The sequence below is a fragment of the Chrysochloris asiatica genome, unplaced genomic scaffold (assembly GCF_000296735.1).
Source record: "Chrysochloris asiatica unplaced genomic scaffold, ChrAsi1.0 scaffold00043, whole genome shotgun sequence".
In the NCBI taxonomy this organism is placed as follows: domain Eukaryota; kingdom Metazoa; phylum Chordata; class Mammalia; order Afrosoricida; family Chrysochloridae; genus Chrysochloris; species Chrysochloris asiatica.
In genome coordinates this window covers 13,527,483-13,535,824 of record NW_006408561.1, presented here as the reverse complement: position 1 = coordinate 13,535,824, position 8,342 = coordinate 13,527,483, and the positions used below count along the sequence as shown (strand labels likewise).

Below are 8,342 nucleotides of genomic sequence, written 5' to 3'. Positions count from 1 at the left end.
ACAAGTTCTCTCCGTAAGACCCCTTATCTTAGTCTCATAGGAGTAGCTTCAAAGTGCAGGGTACATTTTGTGCCTTGGGGGGATAAAAATCTGAGGTCAGGGCTAATCTCAAATTTTTAACAAAATGTTAAAACAAGGGACATAGTCCCTTGAAACTTTACAACAAGTGTAAGGAAATGCTAGCTCACAGAAAACAACAGTTTTTAGTTGGACCATGTGTTTTAAGGAAGGTAGGGAAGATGTCAAATATAAGCCAAGAGAGGGGAAACACTTTAAACCTTGATGAATGAAAAATCTGTAACTGAAGTCCAGACACTAGTGAAAGGATATTATAGAATTGCCATTGATGCAACAGCTACTGAAGTGATCACATATGTTTCAGCATTTTAAATTTTAAGTAAACATGTTGGCCTCAGCAAGCTTTTGCCTCTATGACTGGCCAAAGCATTGAGTGAAGATCAGGTAACTCAGAATGGATCTTTCCATCAGTCATTTAAGCAAGACTGAAGCTGGTGAAAGTTATTTTATTAAATGAATCATGACAGGAACAAATCTTAGATTTACCAACATGATCCAGAAAGCAAGGTTCAATCAAAATAATGGATTCTCAAGGGATCTGCTGCACCAGTTAAATCCAAAGTAGATGCCAATTCAGGAGGTTTTGTGGGATTTTAAAGGGGTGGTCTTGATAGGTTTTCTTGAAGGATGTAAGAAAATCATAAGGGTTTATCATAAAGAATCTTGAAGAAAATGGAAAATTATACTGGTGAGAAAAAGACCATGAAAAGTTGTACTGGGAAATTTTTTTCCATGAGGATACTGCACCTGTTCATTTCTCAAGGGTATAGAGGGCTATCCTGCAATAATTTTGTTGGGAAATCTTCGCCTATCCACCCTATTGCCCTAGTCTTTCCCCTTTAGACTTCTTTCTGTATTTCAAACTCAAAGAACATTTAAAAAGAGGATGATTTGAGTCCCCGGAAGATACTGAAACTGCTATTTTGACAGAGTGCCAAGTTCTTCAGGGAAGGGTTAGACAGCTAGAAACTGTTTCATCAGTGGATAGGCCTAGATAGAGGATATGTCAAGAAATAATAGCTTCACATTTGGATATTTTCATTTAATAATGTTTCTGTGATTTTGTAGTAATACTTTTTTACTTACCCTCTTATAGTAGAGTATTGTTCTTATTTAAAAAGTAAATTTGTTAGCTGAATTAATGTTTTTCATATGGAAAATGAGAAGACATTTTACTATACTGGGTTATATTAATATACTTTTAAAAAATGTTTATTGTGAATTATGTGATAGTTTACATGGTATATTAATAGACCTTTAAATAAAAGTTTGTCTCATTGTATGGTGTCTATTTCATAACATTTAAGTGAAAAATGTTTTTCTTGAATATTATTTAAAATTATTTACAATTTAAGAAGCTTAGTTTATAATAACAGCATAATAGGAATACTGTATACATGATAAACTAAGGACAATTTTTTTGAGTGGATATTCAAGACCACTTGATTGTGCTCATGAGGAACCTCTACAGAGAATAAGAGGCAGTTGTTAGAACAGAACCAGGGAGGGGTTACTGAAGGTTTAAAATAAGGAAAGGTGTGCACCAGGGCTGAATTCTTTCACCATACTTACTCAGTCTGTATGCTGAGCAAATAATTTGAGAAGCTGGATTATATGAAGAAGAATGTGCATCAGTACTGGAGGAAGACTCACTGGCGACTTGTGATATACAGATGATACAACCTTGCTTGCTAAAAGCTAAGAGGACTTAAATAATTACTTATGAAGATCAAAGACTGTAGGGTACAATATGGATCACACCTCAGATGCAGTATGTAGTGAACGTTATGCACAATAGAACGAAATGCTGATTGGTCCTGCACTATCCTCACAGTCGATAAGCTTGAGCCTGTTGCTGCTACCACTGTGCCAATCATTTCACTGGGAGTCTTCCTCTCTTTTGCTGACCCTTCACTTTACCTAGCATGATTTCCTTCTCCAGGGACTGTTCCCTTCTGATAATATGTTCAAAATATGAGAGATGAAAAATCACCATCCTGGCTTCTAAGGAGCATTCTGGATGTACTTCTTCCAAAACAGATTTCTTTGTTTTTCTGGCAGTCCATGATACATTTTTTCATTCCCATGATATTTTTAATATTCTTCTCCAGTACCATATATATGAAAGAGTCAAACTCATCAGTTGCTCCTCAGAAACCTTATATAGGGTCGCTATGAGTTGGAACTGAGTCAACAGGATTTAACAACAACACAGAAAGGGTTGCTGTAAGTCGATTCCAACTTGATGGCACCTAACAAGAACAACCATGTTTATCATCATCTTGAAACAGTGGATTTAATTGAATGATGGAATGGCCTTCTAAAGACACAATTATGTTGGCAATGCCTTCCAGGTTTGCAGCAATGTTCTCCATGAGGCTATATATGTTCTAAATCAGTGTCCAATATGCAGTGCTGTTCCTCCAATAGCCAGGATTCACTGTCTAGGAACCAAGGAGTATAAATGGGTGTGGCACCCTCACCTCTATTTGGAATGGGCACAAATATGGCTCTCTTTCAGCCAGTTGGCAAAGTAATTGCCTTCCAAATTTCTTTGCATATATGAGTGAGTGCCTCCCATGTTGCATCAGTTTGTTGAAAGATTTAAAATTGTATTACATCAATTACCGGAGCCTTGTTCTTTGCCAATGGCTTCAGTGAACCTTGGACTTCTTCCTTCAGTATCATTGACTCTTGATAATATTCCACTTATTGAAATGGTTTATCATCAATCATTTCTTTTTGGTACAGTGACTATATATTCCTTCTTTCTTCTTTTAATGCTTTCTGCATCATTCAATATTTGCCCATAGAATTCTTTAATATTGCAAGTCAGTGCTTGAATTTTTTCTTAAGCTCCCTCAGCTTGAGAAATATTGAGTGGGTTCTTCTCTTTGGCTTTCTAACTCTAGGTCTTTGCACATTTTTTATAATATTTGAGTTTGTCTTCTCGAGTTTCCCTTTGAAATTTTTACTTAGCTCTTTTACCTCCTCAGTTTTTCCCATTTCCTTTATCACCTCTATGCTGGAGAACAAGTTTGAAAGTATCTTCTGAAATCCATTTTGGTCTTTTCCGTCTTTCTTTTCTTTTTAATGACCTTTTTACTTTCTTCATGTATGATGTTTTTGATGTCATCCCACAGCTCTTTTGGTCTCTGGTTTTTTGTGTCTAATGCATCATATCTGTTCTGCAGATGATCTATAAATTAAAGTGGGATATGTTAAAAGTCATATTTTGGCTCTCCAGGATTTGTTTTAGTTTTCTTCAGCTTCATCTTGAACTTGCATATGAGCAACTGAACTGTCTGCCTGTTCTTGTTTGGCCAAAGATATGGATTGTTTCCCCTTTCTCTTTCTATAGGGATAGTGTATTTGATTTCTGTGTATCCCAACTGGTGAGGTCCATGTGTACAATTGTCTTTTATGTTGTTTTAAACAAAAGTATTTCCAATGAAGAAGTCCTTGGTCTTGAAAAACTGTCATGTGATATCCATCATCATTTCTCTCACCAAGGCCATATTTTCAGGAACATTGTGAATTCCACAAGTGTGGGCCCATTGCCACACTACTTTGGCTGTGATGTGGGTCCCTTAATCTGATGCACTGTTATGTGGGATACTAGGATGATGGATGAGGTATTCTGTAAGTCCACAGTTTTAGCAGAAGCATTATTAGTTGTAAGTGTCCATTCCAGCAAGAACAGAATTCTGACCATTTCATGATGATAGTGATCAGATGTAATCAATCTACCAGTATGTTGTTGGCTGATCTCCAAGGAATGGTCTCATATATTGAACTCAGTATTGGTTTCTGCTGCTGGCAGACTGGGCACTTGTCTGTAGCTAAGTCAGCCTTGGTGAGTGGAAGCTCATGCTACTGAGACCATGCATAACCTCCATCCATTACACCATTGCCACTTTATTCATGAGCCCATTGTGCAATGACAGGAGTGGCTGGCAAAGAATGTGATTAGTTTCCACAGAATGTGTCATCCTGTCCTTTGATTGTTGCAATCCTCCTCTGCTGATATAATCCTTTAGTACATTTTCATATGATATACAAATATCTTTACTCACTCAGAAAGATCTGTCCACATAACTCTTCCTGTCTCCTCCTTGTCACCAATTTTCCAATCATGTTCCTTCCAAGTCCTTGACCATCCAGCCAAACCATTGGCCACAATCCATGGATTGTATACAGTTACATATCTGGCCACTTATCCTGCCAAGAAAAATGAACACCCATGTGTACTGCTTGAAGTTTTGCCCATTGGGAAGTTTTCCATTCACCATTGTCATTCATAGTAGTCCCAGAAATGGGCATTAGTGCTGCTGCTATCCAATTTCAATTGTTTCTTGCATATCATGCAGAACCATCTGTAAACCAAGCATGAGTTTCCTCTTCCTCAATTAACTAATCATAAGGAACTCCCCATGAAACCATGGTAGTAGATTGGGAGGGAAAGTAATGTGACAAGAGTGGAGGTCTTGGACATTTGGGCCACTTCCTCATGCAATTTACTTGCGTTTTCAGATCCTGCTCAATCCCAGTCTTGTATATACCACTTTCATTTATTAATGGAGTACTGCTGTGCACATCCATCTTTATGACTCTGTGGGTAAGACAACACCCAGTTCATAATGGATGGCTCTGGTGGTATTGTGCCTTGGTGACCCATAGTTAGGTGTTCAGTTTCTACTAAGGTCCAGTAACAAGCCAAAAATGAGAGTTGTTTTTCTGCCGAGGATGACAGGGCTTTGCTCCAAAATCCTAAGGTTCTGAATTGTGATCCCTGCTAAATACTGTAAACTGCATTTTTGTCTACCATTGACACTTCAAATACCATTGGATCTGCTCGATCATGTGGTTCAAGTGTCAGAGTGGCTTTCCCAGTAGTCTGAATGTGTTGCAGAGCTTTTTTTTTGTTATTGTCCCCTTTCAAAATTAGCAAGTTTTTGAGTCATGTGATAAATAGGCCAGAGTAGCACACCCAAATGAGGGATATGTTGCCTCCAGAATCCAAAGAGGGCCATCAGGCATTATGCCCCTTTGTTAGTTGTAGGAGTGGTCAGATAAAATAACAAATCCTCCACTTTAGTAGTAATATCTCTACATGCCCCACACAATTGAATCCCTAGAAATATAATTGATGTGGAAGGTGTTTGAACTTTTGTTGCTTTAATTTACTGCCCTTTAGCAACAGGTATCTTACCAGCAAGTCTAGAGTCATTGATATTTCTTCATTATGTCCAATCAGCATAATGTCATCAAGGTAATAGACTAGTGTGATGCTTGTGGAAGAGAAAGGTGATCAAGGTCCCTGTGGATTAAATTATGAAATAATACTGGAGATCTGATAGCTTAGTGGTTATGAGTGAGGCTGCTAACCTCATGGTAAGAAGTTCAAAACTACCAACTATTCCATGGGAAAAAGATGAGGCGTTATGTTCCTGTATAGATTTACAGCCTCAGAAAACCTATATAGTGTTACTATGAGTCAGAACAGACTCCACAGCACAAAACTACCACCATAATGATGGAGATTTGATGTACCCTTGATGGAAGTGGCAGTGAAGATATTAAATGACACATTGCGTTAAGCAAGTTTGCTGCACAGGACCTCTTTAAAGTATTCAAGAGCAAAAATATTAATTTGAGGACTCAGATGCATCTGACCCAAACCATAGTATTTTCAATAACCTCATATGCATGAAAGTTGCACAATGAAAAGGGAAGATCCTAGGAAAATTGATTCATTTGAGTTATGGTGTTGAGAAGAATACTGAAAATACTGTGGACTGCTAAGGGAACAAACAAATCTCTGTTGGAAGAGGTACAGCCAGCATGCTCCTTAGATGCAAGGCTGGCAAGACTTTGCCTCTCATACTTTGGACATATTTTCAGGAATTACGAGCCCCTGGTGGAGGACATAATGCTTGGTAAAGCACTCATACACTCACACAACAACAGTTGTAAGGATGACACAGGACCGGTCAGTATTTCATTCTGTTGTGCATAAGGTTGCTGTGAGTTAGAACTGACTCCACAGCACCTAACAGTAATCTGACACAAGGTGCACCAGGGATCTCTGATAGTGTAGTAAATTACACACTGGGCTGTTAACTCTAAAGTCCGAAGTTTGAATTTACCAACTGCTTCGTGGAATAAAGATGATCTTTCGGCTCCCCTAAATATTTGCCACTTATCTGCCAGTCTCTAGTACTGTGGCGGCTTGGTTGGTACTGTGATTCTGGAAGCTATGGCACTGATATTTTAAATCTCAGCAGAATCATCCATGGTGGACAGAGTTCAACTGAGCTTCCAGACTAAGACAGACTAGGAAGAAGGAGAGTCAGACTAGTTCTGAATGTTTAGCCATTGAGAACATTAGGAACAGCAGTGGAACACTATCAGATAGCACCAGAATTTTGAATATTGAAACATTATGTCAGCTGTATTGCCAAAGATTAGCCCTTAAGATTGAAAGACACTGAAAATTCAACTGGGGAAGAGTTGACCATGGTGACACAAATGGAGTAAAGCTTTGTGGACCTTCATTTGCTGACAGGACACAACTCAAAATGTAAAGAAACAGCTGTAATATCCATTAATAATTGGAACATGAAATGTACAAAGTATGATTCTAGGGAACAAATTGGAAGTTGTCAAAAATGAAATGGAATGTGAGCTGTAATGAACTGGTACTGGTCATTTTGAATCTGACAGTCCCATGGTTTACTACACTAGGAATGCCAAATTGAAAAGGCATAGTCTCACATTCATCATTAAAGAGAACATTTCAACATCTACCTTGAAGTAAATCTGTAATATACAGTCTCTGTGGCCTGTTTTTCCTGGAGGAAGAAGAAGAAAAGGTGTGACAGGCCTTTTTTTTTTTTTTTTGTACTTAAAAGTAGCCTTTAGAACAATAATAAAGTGATTTTAAACCACAAAAAATAACTATGATGAAAGAATATAATCCTACCACACATGTTTTCCTGATTTTTGTCATTTGTTTTTAAACTATTTATCACCCAGTAAAACCTACCTAGGAAATAATCTAACTTTCAGAAATTCTTTTTGCCTCTTAACATAAACATTTATACAACTTTTTATTTAGCATTCATAGAGAACTGTTCTTGTTGTTTAGTGCCATTGAGTCAGTTCTAACCCATAGCAACCCTGTATAGGGTTTCCAAGGAACAGCTGGTAAGCTTGAACTGCTGACCTTGTGGTTCAAACCAACTTTGCAATTCAGCGCACTAACTCACTGCACCAAAAAAAGAAAAAAGGAAAAAAAAAAGATCTACCTTGAAGTAAAATGCTGTTAGTGATAGGATTAATATCCATAAATCTACAAGGAAGACTACATAATATAATTAGTATTCAAATTTACTCACTCACCACTAAGCCAGTGATGATGAAATTGAAGAATTTTACTAATCCTTCAGTCAGACATTGATAAAACATGTAATCAAGATGTATTGATAATTACTGACAATTGGAATGCAAAAGATGGAAACAAAGAGGAAGGTTCAATAGTTGGAAAATATGGCCTGGATGATAAAAACAATGCTAGAGATTGCATGATAGAATTCTGCAAGACCAATGACTGGTTCATTGCAAATGCCTTTTTTAAACAATAAAAAAGATGACTATACACATGAATCTCACCACGTGGAATACACGGAAATCAGATTGGCTACATCTATGGAAGGAGACTGTGGAAAAGCATTATATCATCAGCCAAAAGAAGATCAGGAGCAGAGTATGGAACAGATTATCAGTTGCTCATATGAAAGTTCAGGCTGAAGCTGAAGAACATTAAAACAAGTACATGAGAGCCACAATATGACCATTAACTTGTGTCACCTGAATTACAGGTCATCTCCAGAACAGATTTGATGTATAAGACACTAAAAATCAAAGACCAGAAGAGTTATGGATGATATCAAGAACATCATATGGGAAGAAAGCAAAAAGTCATTAAGAAGATGAGAAATAAGTAAACACCCAAAATGGATGTCAGAAGATACTCTGGAACTTGTTCTCTAGTATAGGATGCTAAAGTAAATTTAAGAAATGAGAAAGTAAACAAGCTGAATAGAAATTTTCAAATGGCAGCTAGAGAAGGCAAGGTGAAATATTTTAATGAAATGTACAAAGTCATGGAATTAAAAAACCAATAGGGAAGAACATGCTCAGCATTTCTCAAGCTGAGGGAACTGAAGAAAATACTCAAGCCTTGATCTGCAATATTGAAA

The 8,342-nt window shown here is 37.3% G+C and overlaps 1 protein-coding gene across 1 annotated transcript in view; it reads left to right on the top strand.

Moving 5' to 3' along the window:
* Positions 1-8,342, top strand: part of ZBBX (zinc finger, B-box domain containing) — a 227,815-nt gene that overhangs the window by 135,406 nt on the left and 84,067 nt on the right. The window lies entirely within an intron of this gene.